The sequence below is a fragment of the Raphanus sativus genome, chromosome 9 (genome assembly GCF_000801105.2).
Source record: "Raphanus sativus cultivar WK10039 chromosome 9, ASM80110v3, whole genome shotgun sequence".
Classification (NCBI taxonomy): domain Eukaryota; kingdom Viridiplantae; phylum Streptophyta; class Magnoliopsida; order Brassicales; family Brassicaceae; genus Raphanus; species Raphanus sativus.
In genome coordinates this window covers 14,429,521-14,443,342 of record NC_079519.1, presented here as the reverse complement: position 1 = coordinate 14,443,342, position 13,822 = coordinate 14,429,521, and the positions used below count along the sequence as shown (strand labels likewise).

General features: G+C 42.3%; 1 non-coding gene across 1 annotated transcript; it reads left to right on the top strand.

Annotated features, from left to right (window-relative positions):
• The first annotated feature begins 10,390 nt into the window (after window positions 1–10,390).
• On the top strand, window positions 10,391–10,497 carry LOC130500511 (small nucleolar RNA R71). Its single transcript, XR_008939133.1, has one exon. It is a non-coding gene; the product is annotated as a small nucleolar RNA R71 (small nucleolar RNA).
• Window positions 10,498–13,822: the final 3,325 nt, after the last annotated feature.

Genomic DNA, 13,822 nt, shown 5'->3' with positions numbered 1-13,822 from the left:
GGTCTAGGCCTGTCGATCGATGTCGCATTTCTGTCACGAAGACCAAGATGATCTTGAACTCTGCTCATGTCTTGTTGTAGCTCGTTCAGCTGCTGAGACAGTGTATCCAGGTATCGCATGATTGGTGAACTGAAATGATTATGTTTTTTCTCGTATGCTTTCATCCTATCTTCCAGTGCTGTGAACCGTGTGTCGATCGACGGTGAAGACTGTGTGTCGATCGATGGAAAAGTAGCATTATGAGCCTGATCTTTCTTGCGAATTGATGCTAGCTCTTTCTGTAGAAGATCGATCCTCTTGCTTAACCATTCGACATAGTTGTGTAGAGGGTTGTAGACGTCTCCAATCCGTGTATTGATGTAAGCAATCTCCCATTCATCATTTTTAGGTGATGAACATTCTGGTCGGTCCTTAGATGTAGTCTTGCCGATGTCGATCGATGGTACAGGTACTGTGTCGATCAATACTGGTGGCGTAGCTTCCTTCTCAAGCATGGTTAATATGTTTCCAAGCTCCATTCTTATCTCAGCCATGTCACTTTGGAAATCCTTGTAGCTGATATCCAAAGGCTGGAAAGTGTCTTCCACCAATGTGCGCATGTCTGCCTCAAGGTGTGCCTGAGCTCTCCATACATCAGTCACCATATCATCCTCTCTACTGTAGGGTACTGGTGGTGGTCTGTATGCATGGTAAGGGCGTATGTGTTGTGGAAGGCGTAAGCAACCTTTGTGAAAAAGAGATGCTCTCTCCAGAATTCTCATTATGTGCTCCTTGGTAACAGGGATAATTTCACCATCAACTCCTCTAGCATGGCCAAACTCATCTCTGTAGACACCATATTCATCCTTTGCTTCCTATTTGAATCTCCTGGATCCATCGGTATTAAAGGCACGTCGTCCAAACTCCAATCGTCTGTCGGGCGATCTGACTCTTGCTCTTTCGATCGATCTGGGATATCCGCTGTCGATCGATGGTGATGAAACGATGTTGATCGATGGTGAACTCCTGGGTTGACCGAAACTTTGAGGAACTGTATCCTCACTTGTGGTGACGTGGTGGTTGTCCTGGACGTGAGCTAGGATGTCTGGATGGCCACGTTGCTGTGTGAACAGGTTTTCTGGTCCATTAGCAAGTTGGAGGATGTCTGCTATGCCTTCTCTGGTTATGTGCAGAACTCTTCCATCCATTGCTCTTGCATAGCCATCTGTGTCCCTGAAAATTCCAAATTCATCAGGTGTTAGTGAAACATTCCTGATATCATTAGGTTCATGAAATCGAGATTGAGCTTTGTTGAAGGCGTCGATCGATGGTAAGTTTGTGGTGGCGATCGACGGTGATCGCCTAGCTGCTTGGTTGGATCGATTGTTCATGGTGTTGCAGTCCTCCATTGTTAAGTTTCTGAATGCTGGAAGCTGCTGGGTATAAGGTGTTGAGGTTTGAAATTTGATAGTAGGACTTTGATGTTAGGAGTTTTGAGGCTCCTAAGTCAAATGATAGTATAGTGGTAGTAATTTGTCGAACCAGTTCTGAGGGATTCAAATGCAGAGAGAATGCAAGTATTTGCCTAATCTAAGTGCAATCAGTGAATTGGATGGTTTTTAAACTAATAACTAAAGCTAATGCAAAGCAATAAAAATGATACTTTTAAGCTATTGGAAAGGAGAACTCATGGGTATAGGGATTTAGATCTTGGGTGATCAGGTTTCGAACTAAGGAATGTAAATGATAAATCAAACTATCAACCTTAAGCCTAGACACAATTCTAAGCAAGCTCTATGTCTAGATGAATGCTCATTTGCTAACATGTCTCAAACATCAAATGTCTTTGGTTGAATAACATGCAAGCAATCATTACTAACAAGTCTATTAGCTATCTTAGCATCTTTAACAACAAATGTCTTTGGAAAAGTACACTAAAAGCCTAGGAGAGTTGACTCATGCATTTCATCAAACACCTGTCGGGTGAGAAATGCCTAGAGATCACCCTTTGAGTGGCCTACTCAAATGATGCATTAAGATCACTCTACTATGCAAGGAACAAGTATGATCTATACCTAAAACATCCTAGAACTAGCCTAATCACCCTTAATCACCCTAACCCATGAATCCAAAAGGTGATTACTCACTAATCTCCATGATTCCTCTTAAATCCATGGTGGATTTCAGACGAATCATATAGAGAACTAAAAAAGAAAATCACAAGAACACAAGAACAATCAAATCAAAGAGAACTTTCTTGAGAGAGTTTTGTGTTCTTCAATAGATCAAAGATAGATTGCCAAATGGTGGCTACAACATACTTAAACAATAGGTTTTCCAAGTGCAAAAACGTGCACAACAATTGCAAAAAGGTCCTTGAAAAATAATAAAATCGTGCAGCAGATAACGCGCAGCGACCTCAGAGGGTCACTCCAGGAGGTCGCTCTAGGGTTGGGAGCGACCTTGGGGGGTCGCTCTGAGAGGTCGCTCCAGCCTCCATTTTTGTGTCTCCGGGCGATGAAAACGCGAGCGACTTAGGTGGATCGCTCTGGTTGGTCGCTCTGGTTGGGAGCTACCTTAGGGGGTCGCTCCGGAAGGTCACTCTGCGGTTCTCGACCAGGATGGATATGCCTCTAGTAAATTGATCGTAACTTCTCCATTACATCTCCAAATGACTTGAAACCACTTCCATTAGAAAGCTACCTCAATTTCCTGTATCTCCACAAAATCTTAGCAACAGAAGATTTCTCTAAGGCCTCCATCCATGCTCATATTTCACCCCCTTTTTGATCACATTGCTTCCAAATGTCTCCAAGAACTCCATGTGGTGTTCGAATACCTGATAGAGACATATGTATGCCAAATGCAACCTAAACATGTTTAAATCCTAATCTATATGATGCAAAAGCTTATGAATGAATGGTTAAAACAATGCAAATATGCAAGATATCAACTCCCCCACACTAGTCCTTTACTTGTCCACAAGTAAACTTTCAAGAACCAAGGAGAAAAAGTTTGAAAATGGGGACTCATAACCAAAAGAAACTCTTCTTAGTTCTCAACCTAACAACCTTGCATAATCATACCAAATAGCAAGAGCAAAGATTTTATCCATCTCTAACTTCTCTAAGCCTATCTCAGCTCCTTTGATCTCTACACTCATTAACCATGCATCTACAAACCACAAATCCACATCTCTATAACATTTATGAAGCAAACTCAATAGACATCTCACAAATGGTCAACTGGTCCAAGTCATTTGGTTTGGTAAGACAAAGGCTTTAATGCAAGTGAAATCAAAGGTTCAAAATGATCTTTTATGGTGGTTTACTCTCAAAACAAAGTAGCTTTGACATTACACATAATATATCTAAGAAAGGGATCAACTCATGCATACAATGCTCAATCTCCATTGTTCTACCCTTTCCCAAACACACAAGATATTCAATTATTCCTCAATGTCAAACCCAACTCACATCTCTCACCAAAAGATCCCAAGAACATTTTTCACATCAGACTCTTTCCTTTTGAAATCAATAAGGGATTTTCACAATTTTAAAACAAATCTGAGCTCTTAACAACTTTGCTAGCCCCCTTTTTATTCTCTTTTTTTTTCTTTTTCTTTACTTTTTTTTTTTTATTTGGGGGCCAAGACTTTTCACAATAAGAGCTAGATACTTCTCCACTTATCCCAAAAAGACTAATCACTTAAGCACAAGAGTCAAACCTTTCATATTCCCAAATCACAATCACAACACTCACCCCCTTCCTATAGCTAGACAATAGAGTGACTAATCTAGCAAGAATGGAGACTAAGCATTGTCGTTCCCAATACTCTCAACATTATGCACATGTAAAGCTTTCCAAAGAGGCCTCACTCAACAAATAATGATGGTTTAAAAATGAGGTATGGGTTTTGGGAGTGGAGTACCACTTGAGTTTGTCAAAAAGATTGGTAAAACAGATGGGACAGCTCAAGTGTGTATATCCATGACTTAGTACACAAGAGACCATATGCAAGAGACATTAAAACAGGAGCTTGCTTCAAAGAGAGAGTATCAACAGTCAAATGAGTTTCAAGAGGAGCATTCAAGGCGCGAAGTTTACAAGCTTTCTAAAGGGTGCTCAAGCTACTTGTCATGATTACAAAGGTCAACAAATTCAGTACTTAGCATGAGCTCTTTACAAGGTTGAAATCCCCCTAATGCATGAATGCAACCTATATGCTTCTAGACTCAATCCTAAAACTGCAAATGATGCAACTAAATGATTCTTTTTGTGTTTTTCAAAAAAATTTTTTTATGCAAATAAGAATGTAATATGCAATGCATGAGACTCAAAATCATGAAAACAAACATGATCAAATACTTGGTACCTCCCCCACACTTAAATCACACAGTCTCTGTGTGAGTGAGGTACCCAATGGAAATGTGAAATACAAGGGAAAGTGGGATTGTGTGTTACATACCGTGGAGCGAGGTGTGAACGTCGCTGTGACAGGTCACTCCCAGCTGGAGCGACTTCGGTATGTCGCTGTGAGTAGATCGCTCTGAGGTCGGTTTTTGTGTTTCCACTCGCGTGTGACGCGAGCGACCTCAGCCTCTCGCTCTGGACATGTCGCTCCCAGGTGGAGCGACCTAGATGTGTCGGTGCGATGAGGTCACTCTGCGGTTCTCGACCATGATGGATATGCCTCTAGTAAATTGATCGTAACTTCTCCATTACATCTCCAAATGACTTGAAACCACTTCCATTAGAAAGCTAACTCAATTTCCTGTATCTCCACAAAATCTTAACAACAGAAGATTTCTCTAAGGCCTCCATCCATGCTCATATTTCATCCCCTTTTTGATCACATTGCTTCCAAATGTCTCCAAGAACTCCATGTGGTGTTCTAATACCTGATAGAGACATATGTATGCCAAATGCAACCTAAACATGTCTAAATCCTAATCTATATGATGCAAAAGCTTATGAATGAATGGTTAAAACAATGCAAATATGCAAGATATCAACTGACTTAGGAGCCTCAAAACTCCTAACATCAAATGTATTTGGTTGAATAACATGCAAGCAATCATTACTAACAAGTCTATTAGCTATCTTAGCATCTTTAACAACAAATGTCTTTGGCAAAGTACACTAAAATCCTAGGAGAGTTGACTCAGGCATTTCATCAAACACCTGTCGGGTGAAAAATGCCTAGAGATCACCCTTTGAGTGGCCTACTCAAATGATGCATTAAGATCACTCTACTATGCAAGGAATAAGTATGATCTATACCTAAAACATCCTAGAACTAGCCTAATCACCCTTAATCACCCTAACCCATGAATCCAAAAGGTGATTACTCACTAATCTCCATGATTCCTCTTAAACCCATGGTGGATTCAGACGATTCATATAGAGAACTAGAAAAGAAAATCACAAGAACACAAGAACAATCAAATCAAAGAGAACTTTCTTGAGAGAGTTTTGTGTTCTTCAATAGATCAAAGATAGATTGCCAAATGGTGGCTACAACATACTTAAACAATAGGTTTTCCAAGTGCAAAAACGTGCACAACAATTGCAAAAAGGTCCTTGAAAAATAATAAAATCGTGCAGCAGATAACGCGCAGCGACCTCAGAGGGTCACTCCAGGAGGTCGCTCTGGGGTTGGGAGCGACCTTGGGGGGTCGCTCTGAGAGGTCGCTCCAGCCTCCATTTTTGTGTCTCCGGGCGATGAAAACGCGAGCGACTTAGGTGGGTCGCTCTGGTTGGTCGCTCTGGTTGGGAGCTACCTTATGGGGTCGCTCCGGAAGGTCACTCTGCGGTTCTCGACCAGGTTGGATATGCCTCTAGTAAATTGATCGTAACTTCTCCATTACATCTCCAAATGACTTGAAACCACTTCCATTAGAAAGCTAACTCAATTTCCTGTATCTACACAAAATCTTAGCAACAGAGGATTTCTCTAAGGCCTCCATCCATGCTCATATTTCACCCCCTTTTTGATCACATTGCTTCCAAATGTCTCCAAGAACTCCATGTGGTGTTCTAATACCTGATAGAGACATATGTATGCCAAATGCAACCTAAACATGTCTAAATCCTAATCTATATGATGCAAAAGCTTATGAATGAATGGTTAAAACAATGCAAATATGCAAGATATCAGACTTTTCTAGGGTCCTAGTCAAATGATAGTATAAAAGATTGTCGAACCACAGAGAACTAGAGATCTATAGCACTAAGAATACACAAACTCTCCTAATCTAAGCAAATAAGAAGATGATGATGGTAACAAACTAAGATCCTAGAAATATAAACAAGGTGATCTCAGATCCAAACTAGAAATAAATGCAAGAACTCAATCAAATGCTAAGGTGGACCCATGGGACTTGATGTTGGGTGACTAAGATCCAAACTAGAGTGGCAAGCTATCAATCAAACACTTTCCTTATGCCTAGACACTAAGCTAAACAAGCTTTATCTCTAGATGAATGTTCTTTTCCTAAAGCAACTCAAGCATCTAATCTCTTAGGTTGAATGTTACTAAAGCAAACATGGAGAACAAGTCTAATAGCAATCTTAGCTCCTTTGACAACAAATCTCTTTGGCAAAGTAAGCTAAAAGCATTGAAGAGTTGGTTCAGGCAACACCTCTCGGGCGTGAAAGCCTAGAGATCTATTTTAGTATGATCAAGACTAAAATAGCATTGATAACCCTCAACAAGCAAAGAAATAAGTAAAACTAAGACTAAACACCCTAGATTTTCACTAATCACCCTTAATCACACTAGCCCATAAATCCAAAGTGTGTCTACTCTCTAATCTCCATGAAAAACCTTAAATATATGTGAGATTCAAGGCTAACCATGTTTATGAGAAAGAGAAACAAGATTTAAGATGAAGATTCCAAAAATCCTTAGATTGATAAAAGATTCAAGTTTTACAAGATGAGGCAAAATCTAGAGAGAAAAATGAGATACATTACGGTTTTCAGGTCTAAAACTATATATAAGAGATGCTAACTCGAACTGGTCTAGTCGAATTAAACCGGGTCAACCCAGAATAAACCGGTCAACCAATTGAAATCCGTCCACAGCGGCCTTGATACCCCGCTCCACCAAGCCGCTCCGATGCTTGTCCTTTGATGATGAATTTCCCGAGCGGGTTAATCAAGTCGTTTCCATTGCCCGCTCTGGGCTATGCTCAACTCCCAGCGATGTCATCAGACCGCTGCCATCAAACCGCTCTGACTCGAGCTTAACTTCTTCACATCGACTCCACTGACCTCGTTGAATCAATCCCGAGCCGAAGTCTTCACCATGAATCAAAGCATCGATTCACTTGTCGTCGTCAAATCATAGCTCCTCCATCGTGCTCTCAGCCTCACCGTCATGGTCGCCGTCTGTGTGAATCGACTCCATCTCCGTTGCAACAGGCTCGCCGTCGTCATGACCTAGCTCCGTGGAAGTGGCTCAGCCCTCGAGTTCTCCACCTCCGAGCTATCCTACATCGCAATCGGCAATGGCACAGCCACCACGACTTCGTCTTCGTCGCTTCAAGCTTCGCCGCCGTCGGAGTCGCAGTCGTCGTTTCAGGATCTGTCGTGAGCTTCAATGGCCCTTTCTTGCTTATTTGCAAAATAGGTCCTTAAACTTCTGCTGTTTTACAAACTCGCCCCAAGACTTTTGAAAGTGAGGAAACGTCCCTTTGATTCAGCCCCAAACATTTTGACTGTAACACTTAAGCCCAGCGAATGTTATTAATTTGCAGAATGGTCCCTCAACTCTTGATGGTTCCCAATTCGGCCACAAACTCTGTGATTTGCAAGGATAACCTTGCTAATTGACCCTAAACTTCTAATTGTGCACTCCAAACCCTGTTAAATGCAAATAAACAAATGTATGCACTATATATATATAAATGCAACCTAAAATGACTTATAATAATCTAAAATATGAATCTAATATGGATCTGGTGTTGTCAACCTTATATACCCATGTGCTGCCCTAATCGGTGAAATTCCGATTTTGTCCTTTAAGTCGTCTGGGTCAATATCGATCGATGTGATGCTGGCGATGTCGATCGATGGACGCTGTCGTTTTGCTGGATGAAGTAGATAATCGATCGATGGTGGGCGCTTGATGTCGATCGATGTTGGGAATCGATTTGCAAATCTATCATTCTCCAAGTAGTTTTCCCAAGCTCTCTCTATCCGATAATCTTCATCATGTTCTTCAATGTGGTCTCCACTGCGGGAAGATCTAGCTATATCTACTGCAAAACTCTCATGAAATCCGCTATCTGCCCAACTCGTTACTGAGTAATCATCTTCGTTATTGATGAGTGGGATGGCCAATTTCGGGTAGCAATGATCTGGTAGATCGAGTTCATCATCTGGTGGGTCTCTGTCAATCGGTAATCCATGTTTGGTGTCGATCTCTTCTGACTTGCTGGTGTCGATCGATGAAGTTAAGGTGCTGTCGATCGATCCCGAGTACTTTGTCTCGTACTCGACTTCACAATGACAAACTGCAATGATACCAAGATCATCTTCTTTTACCACGGTTTTGGCTGGTGGTTTGCCAAGCTTGACAGGGTCGTAGTGGATCTCTGGATCTATCATTGTCAAACACATCATGTTGGTGTTCATGTCACATATAGCTCCTACTGTAGCCATAAATGCTCTTCCAAGTAAGAGGGAAGAGTTCCAATTTAGCTTGATGTCTAGGAAATGAAAATCCACAGGGACGATAGCATTACCTATCTGAACTTCCAGGTCTCTGATCAAACCTCGAGAGTTTTTCTAAGTGTAATCCACAAATGTAAAGATCTCTGGTGAAGGCTCTACTTGCAGACCCAGATGGTCTGCCATGACCTTTGGTAAGATGCTGACTGATGAACTAGTGTCACATAGTGCAAGAGGAAATTCAATCCCTTGTACTACATAGGGTATTGCAAACTTCCCAGGATCACTCTTCTTCTTTAAAGTAATATTTTTCCTCATATCTTCTCTGACATTGTCAAACCTTCTTCTAATGTCATTTTCAGTCTCCCTTGTTTCTCTGAAGAACATCCACAATCTACTTGTGAAGTAAACCTCCTCAAAGGGTTTCTCTGGTGGGATTCTGATAACTCTTTTAGTGAAACCATCAATCTCCTTTTAATTAGCTTCCCTCTTAAGGTTCTTAGGAGTCTTCTCCTTCCTACTCCTTAACCTTCTTCTTCCAGTTCCCTCTGATGTAGGTGTAGTGTCTGGAGGGTTACCGTAGTCTCTGTAGGGTTAGCTTGTGGTTTCGGTGTGGGTCTGAGTGCATTGATTCGGTTGCTGTCTATCGATGGTAGTTGCACTCGGTATGTGAGAGGTGCGCGTCGATCGGTAGGTGGAGAAAAGGGTCGATCGATACGTCTCTCATCTTTTTGTCGATCGATGAGTGGATTATCTCGTCGGTCGATATCTTGGTAGGTGTGGGTGGGTGGGTGAGGATGCGAAGCCGTGAATTCAGCATGTGTAAATATCCTTACCGCGTTGCAATCTGCAGTCGAATCTGAAAATGACATCGTTGGTGTTGATCGATGTGTACTAGTTGGTGTCGATCGACACCATTGTGATCCTCCGAAACTTAGTGAACTTTCCACTTCAAAGTCTCCTTCTTGTAGCTTCTCCTGTTTCAGCACTTGCCAGAAATTATCATCTATAATGGTATTCACGTGGTGTTTCCTGCTTCCTTCCCCTACTTCCTTAGAAGTTCCAATTCTCTTAATAGAGTCTTCAGTCTGGACAATCTGTGTCTCAAGTTTCTTAACTTGAGTGCAGATGGTGTCTATCCTTGTGGTCGAATTGTTGAAGACCGAGTCAATCTTCCCATTGAAGTCTATTGTAAGCTTCTGCTGACCTTCTAGAACTCTATCAATCATGGCATCAAACTTACTCTCCTGGGTGGGTGGTGGTGGGTTTTTGTAAGCTGAGTTGCCGTAGTTCCTGGTGTTGGTGAAAGGTTTCTTATACTGTGAACTCTGGTTGTAGTTACTCTTCTGACCACTGCCAAAAAAGTTTATGTTTCCACTCTGGTTTCCATATCTCTGAAATCCAGTACCTCCAATGTAGTTCACATCTTCCTCTGTATCATCTTCTCTAGCCTCTCCTTCTTCAGCTGAGCAGACTGGCTGCCCCAGAAATGCATGTAAAGCATCTATCTTGGCTCTGACTTCATTCATCTGGTTTTCCCCGATGGCTGCAACCGATTTCTTCTTGTCAGAGTCAGTGTTCTTGGTGCTGCTGCTGTTGGCTAGGTTCTCAATAAGTCTCACAGCCTCTATTGGATTCCGGGTGTTGAAGTTTTCCTGGCTAGCAGTATCAAGAGCCATCGATACCTCAAGGCCATACCTCTGTAGAAAGTGCTTAGCAGTGCACTTCATTGAATTCATGGTGTGGACAGTCTCGCTGGAAGAACTTAAATCTGATCCACGCGTCTTTAAAAGTCTCACCAGGCTTTTGTGCGAAAGTGGCGATTTTGCTCAAGAAATTACGCATGAAGGCGTTTTTGATGTCGGCCCAGGATGTCAGTGATCCTGTAGGTAGCTGCTTGAGCCAGTGTGAAGCTTCTCCAATCAGTGAGTATTTGAAGAGCTTGCATAGTAGGTAGTCCTCAAGGACTCCATCCATACGAATAACAGCGATAAGATCCTTGAACCTCTTCAGATGGTCCATAGGATGCTCGTGTGATAACCCAAAATAAGGTATCTGAGACACGAGAGAGTAGTACTGAGGCTTGAGCTCGAAGTTCGGCTTCTGAATCTCTGGAAGTCGAATAGCTGATCTGTTGGTGTAGTACTCGTCTGGACGATTGTAGTCTGCCAACGATCGTGTTTGAGCTTCTCCTGTAGCCTCAGCTTCAGGCTCAGGGATTATGTTTCCCTGTGCATCTAGCTTCTGACCTGTTGCATTACGCAGATGACTATCTTGGTCATACATGTTTCCATTCTGGTCCTGCGTGAGAATAACAATCGCAACCATGCTTCGCGGGGTAGTATAGATCAATGTACTATGAGTAGTATCGAACGATGTGAATCGGCGAATGGTATCGGTCGACGGTGCTGTCTGTGTGTCGGCCGACGGTTGAACGTGAATATCAGACGACGGTACTGCAGTTCTGTCGATCGATGCGGAGTGTAGGTCTTTGCGGATTGAGCGTTCCAAGTGTGCAGGATCTTCTGAGAATATTAGTTGATCTCCCCTGTTGCTTCTGGTACTGCTGGGCATGTACCTGAAAAGACAAAAAAACATTTAATCAGAAAGGGGGTAAAAAGAAAAACCTAAGATTAATAAGATTAAATCTAATGGCGATCAAAGCTCCCCGGCAACGGCGCCAAATTTGATAATGCTCAAATTACCCAGTAGAGCTTACTCTCTCAAATAAGGGGTACAACTGTAGTACTTAGGGATCGAATCATGAGGAGTTAGGGAACCAATTAAATAAAATCTACTAATCAATCCTAGGTGAAGTTGGTTTTAATGATAGAAATGTAAATAGCAATTCCTAAAATGAGCAAGGTAGTTGCTCTAACTAACAATATGATGGGGTGTTTAAATGAAATAAAGAGTGCTAGACTTAGGGCTTTTATTCTGGAATGGAGATTATAATGTCTATAAATGCATAACAAGTTGTTTGCATGATACTATAGAACTCAGTCGCTTAACTCTCAGTGATGTCTCACTGGTTATATAATCTAGATCTCTGGCCTCAACTGTCGTATGTTGACACAGAAAAGGAGTCGATCAATATCCTTTAGAGATATCGATCGATACACCTTTCGCTCGGCGATCGATTCACTTGTCGGGATATCGATCGACGGCTTCTAGATATGCCTAGGCGCGAGCTGATAATGAACACTAGATCTCAAGGAGGGCGGTTAGCTCTTCTCCAAGGAGATACTAGTTCAAACAGATAATTCAAGATTATAAGAGATCCTAGTGATCTATTTTCTAGTTAGCTACTCTAGAACAAGCTTAGGATGCAATCTATTTGATGAATATCACAACTTAGCAATTATTGTTTGGGGCTAATCCCACAAACCTATTTAAACCCTAGATCTAACAAGTAGACTACTCAGACATGGCTAAGCAATTCATGACAATAGATAGATGAAAGAATTGCATAGATAGAATAGAGTAGAAATACAAAAGGAGATGAGAAATCTCTCTAATCTCTCAAAACAAGTAAAACTCTAGTCTCTCTCTCACACTCTCTGCTTTGTGGTAACTTTGAAGCTTGAAGGTTGGTTGTTTGCCGTCAAAAACACTTAGCAGGAATATTTAAGCATTTCCATTAGTTTAAAAACTCGTCAGGGGCAATCTCGTAACTTGGTGAAGTATTGGTGAAGTAGTCGGCTAAACCATTTCGTCCTCGATATCAATCGACAACACTGATGTGTATCGATCGATTATAATCTTCTAGTACGCGGATCTTCTCAGCTACATCAATCGCAATGTTGACTTCCGACTTGGTCTTGAATGGTCAACTCGGGTGTATCATCTCTTGTACTCCAAAATGATCCAAAACATCACTTTATCACAAAACGCTCCTGAACCAACATACCTAACAGGCTAGAAAACATATTAAATATATAATAAAACACTTGTATACCATGGTTAAAAACAGGTAAAATCCAAGGTATATCACGGAGCGATTCTAGCTTTCCATGTTGGTGGTCATGCTAGGCCTCGATACCTGTTCGGTGATTCCTTTGCCTCGCCTATTCTGACTCCAGGGACGACTTCGAGAGTGGGTAGCGAAGATGCTCCTATGGCTCCCTTGCGGCAGCGTCGCTTTCATTCTTTTAGTGATGAGGACGAGGATGGTCCGAGATCGGAAATCAGGCAAGAAGATCTGATTGGAATCCGCAGGAGGTATTCTCTTCCTGACTCGGTGGAGCTACGATGCGCGGGCGAATTCGAACGAGCTCCCGATGGCGGTACTGATGAGATAGCTATCTTCGAGGCGTACCTAGAAGCAGGCTTCAGAGGGGACATTCCTTTCCTAGTTGCAGAAGTAGCGTCTTACTTTGGATTCTCTCTTTCGCAGCTCACGCCAGCAACGTGGCGTACCCTAATGGCCATTCAGGTGTTGGGTGAATTTCACAGTATCCCCTTTGGACTACCTGAAATTTTGTACTCCTACTCCTTCCTTCCCTTATCGAGCAAGAAGGGTTTTTACCAAATCTGGTCTCGTGATGGTGAACCTTTGGTAGACGAACCTCTTAGGAGCATCTGGGGGAGTTTTCCTTCAAACGATTTCTGGAACAGGAGATATGTGTTTATGAAGATCAGCAATGCTCCGCGCTACCCTCTCTTTTGGCGATCCGTCGGTATGCCTTTATTTTTGTTAAGATAGATCTTGTGTCGCTATCTCGCCTTATGTGATGTTTTTTGCAGAGGTCTTCCGACCGTTGTTCCCTGCTGGCGAGGTTTTGGTAAAGTTGGCGAAAGGCATTACCAGGCGATACCGTTGGATTCTATTTTTGATGAGCCACATGTTTTTACGCCACTGCCGCATTTGGGGTAAGACAGCTTTTCTTTCTCTTAAATAGATATGACACGATCTTAACCATCCGCCATGTTGTCTTTTAGGTGGGATCCCTAGGGCGTCGATATCATCAGTGTATAATGAGTATTGTAGGGCCAACCCTCAGAGGAGACGGTCCTATGCATCGCCTTCCTTTGTCTCCTCGGTTGCAACTTCCTCGACCCTAAGGAATGCGGGAAGAAGCAGATTGTTTGGTCCACGCCGGCGTGTTCCACCGCACTAGGAGATCATGTTCCTTCGTAACCAGCTTCGAGAGGTGATATCTCA